The sequence below is a fragment of the Oncorhynchus keta genome, unplaced genomic scaffold (assembly GCF_023373465.1).
Source record: "Oncorhynchus keta strain PuntledgeMale-10-30-2019 unplaced genomic scaffold, Oket_V2 Un_contig_9785_pilon_pilon, whole genome shotgun sequence".
In the NCBI taxonomy this organism is placed as follows: Eukaryota; Metazoa; Chordata; class Actinopteri; order Salmoniformes; family Salmonidae; genus Oncorhynchus; species Oncorhynchus keta.
Genome location: NW_026290676.1, coordinates 1 through 2669, shown reverse-complemented (window position 1 = coordinate 2669; position 2669 = coordinate 1). Strand labels below are relative to the sequence as shown.

At 48.8% G+C, this 2669-nt stretch overlaps 1 long non-coding RNA gene across 2 annotated transcripts; it reads left to right on the top strand.

Moving 5' to 3' along the window:
• The first annotated feature begins 1155 nt into the window (after positions 1-1155).
• On the top strand, positions 1156-2555 carry LOC127927207 (uncharacterized). 2 transcript variants are annotated; one of them, XR_008126614.1, is made up of 3 exons: positions 1156-1947; positions 2079-2156; positions 2469-2555. It is a non-coding gene; the product is annotated as an uncharacterized LOC127927207 (long non-coding RNA). The 2 variants fall into 2 exon arrangements; XR_008126615.1 differs by having other exon boundaries at positions 2391-2545.
• Positions 2556-2669: the final 114 nt, after the last annotated feature.

Below are 2669 nucleotides of genomic sequence, written 5' to 3'. Positions count from 1 at the left end.
GTGGTGGGGTGAGTGTCTGTTTCTTAGTGGTGGGGTGAGTGTCTGTTTCTTAGTGGTGAGGTGAGTGTCTGTTTCTTAGTGGTGGGGTGATTGTCTGTTTCTTAGTGGTGGGGTGAGTGTCTGTTTCTTAGTGGTGAGGGTGAGTGTCTGTTTCTTAGTGGTGGGGTGAGTGTCTGTTTCTTAGTGGTGGGGTGAGTGTCTGTTTCTTAGTGGTGAGGTGAGTGTCTGTTTCTTAGTGGTGGGGTGAGTGTCTGTTTCTTAGTGGTGAGGTGAGTGTCTGTTTCTTAGTGGTGGGGTGAGTGTCTGTTTCTTAGTGGTGAGGTGAGTGTCTGTTTCTTAGTGGTGAGGTGAGTGTCTGTTTCTTAGTGGTGGGGTGAGTGTCTGTTTCTTAGTGGTGGGGTGAGTGTCTGTTTCTTAGTGGTGGGGTGAGTGTCTGTTTCTTAGTGGTGAGGGTGAGTGTCTGTTTCTTAGTGGTGAGGTGAGTGTCTGTTTCTTAGTGGTGGGGTGAGTGTCTGTTTCTTAGTGGTGGGGTGAGTGTCTGTTTCTTAGTGGTGAGGTGAGTGTCTGTTTCTTAGTGGTGGGGTGAGTGTCTGTTTCTTAGTGGTGGGGTGAGTGTCTGTTTCTTAGTGGTGAGGTGAGTGTCTGTTTCTTAGTGGTGGGGTGAGTGTCTGTTTCTTAGTGGTGGCGGAGTGTCTGTTTCTGCAGTGGTGAGTGTCTGTTTCTTAGTGGTGAGGTGAGTGTCTGTTTCTTAGTGGTGGGGTGAGTGTCTGTTTCTTAGTGGTGAGGGTGAGTGTCTGTTTCTTAGTGGTGGGGTGAGTGTCTGTTTCTTAGTGGTGAGGTGAGTGTCTGTTTCTTAGTGGTGGGGTGAGTGTCCGTTCTTAAAGTGGTGGGCGGAGTGTCCGTCTCTTAGTGGTAAGGAGTAACTGTTCTTTAGCAGAGGGGGTGAGTGTCTGCTCTTTAGTGGTGAGGAGTGTCCGTTCTCTTAGCGGTGGGGAGTGAGTGTCCGTTCAGCGGTAAGTGAGCGTCCGTTCTTAGTGGTGGGGTGATGTCTGTTTCTTATGGTGGAGGAGTGTCTTGCTCTTAGTGGTGGGAGGAGTGTCTGTTTCTTAGTGGTGAGGTGAGTGTCTGTTTCTTAGTGGTGAGAAAGGTCTGTTTCTTAGTGGTGGGGTGAGTGTCTGTTTCTTAGTGGTGGGGTGAGTGTCTGTTTCTTAGTGGTGAGGTGAGTGTCTGTTTCTTAGTGGTGGGGTGAGTGTCTGTTTCTTAGTGGTGGGGTGAGTGTCTGTTTCTTAGTGGTGAGGTGAGTGTCTGTTTCTTAGTGGTGAGGTGAGTGTCTGTTTCTTAGTGGTGGGGTGAGTGTCTGTTTCTTAGTGGTGAGGTGAGTGTCTGTTTCTTAGTGGTGGGGTGAGTGTCTGTTTCTTAGTGGTGGGGTGAGTGTCTGTTTCTTAGTGGTGGGGTGAGTGTCTGTTTCTTAGTGGTGAGGTGAGTGTCTGTTTCTTAGTGGTGGGGTGAGTGTCTGTTTCTTAGTGGTGAGGTGAGTGTCTGTTTCTTAGTGGTGGGGTGAGTGTCTGTTTCTTAGTGGTGAGGTGAGTGTCTGTTTCTTAGTGGTGGGGTGAGTGTCTGTTTCTTAGTGGTGGGGTGAGTGTCTGTTTCTTAGTGGTGGGGTGAGTGTCTGTTTCTTAGTGGTGGGGTGAGTGTCTGTTTCTTAGTGGTGGGGTGAGTGTCTGTTTCTTAGTGGTGGGGTGAGTGTCTGTTTCTTAGTGGTGAGGTGAGTGTCTGTTTCTTAGTGGTGGGGTGAGTGTCTGTTTCTTAGTGGTGAGGTGAGTGTCTGTTTCTTAGTGGTGGGGTGAGTGTCTGTTTCTTAGTGGTGAGGTGAGTGTCTGTTTCTTAGTGGTGAGGTGAGTGTCTGTTTCTTAGTGGTGAGGTGAGTGTCTGTTTCTTAGTGGTGAGGTGAGTGTCTGTTTCTTAGTGGTGGGGTGAGTGTCTGGTTTCTTAGTGGTGGGGTGAGTGTCTGTTTCTTAGTGGTGGGGTGAGTGTCTGTTTCTTAGTGGTGGGGTGAGTGTCTGTTTCTTAGTGGTGAGGTGAGTGTCTGTTTCTTAGTGGTGAGGTGAGTGTCTGTTTCTTAGTGGTGAGGTGAGTGTCTGTTTCTTAGTGGTGAGGTGAGTGTCTGTTTCTTAGTGGTGGGGTGAGTGTCTGTTTCTTAGTGGTGAGGTGAGTGTCTGTTTCTTAGTGGTGGGGTGAGTGTCTGTTTCTTAGTGGTGAGTGAGTGTCTGTTTCTTAGTGGTGGGGTGAGTGTCTGTTTCTTAGTGGTGGGGTGAGTGTCTGTTTCTTAGTGGTGGGGTGAGTGTCTGTTTCTTAGTGGTGAGGTGGAGTGTCTGTTTCTTAGTGGTGAGGTGAGTGTCTGTTTCTTAGTGGTGAGGTGAGTGTCTGTTTCTTAGTGGTGGGGTGAGTGTCTGTTTCTTAGTGGTGAGGTGAGTGTCTGTTTCTTAGTGGTGAGGTGAGTGTCTGTTTCTTAGTGGTGAGGTGAGTGTCTGTTTCTTAGTGGTGGGGTGAGCGTCTGTTTCTTAGGGTGAGGTTGCTGTGGTGGGGAGTGTCTGTTTCTTAGTGGTGAGGTGAGTGTCTGTTTCTTAGTGGTGAGTGAGTGTCTGTTCTCTTAGTGGTGAGGTGAGTGT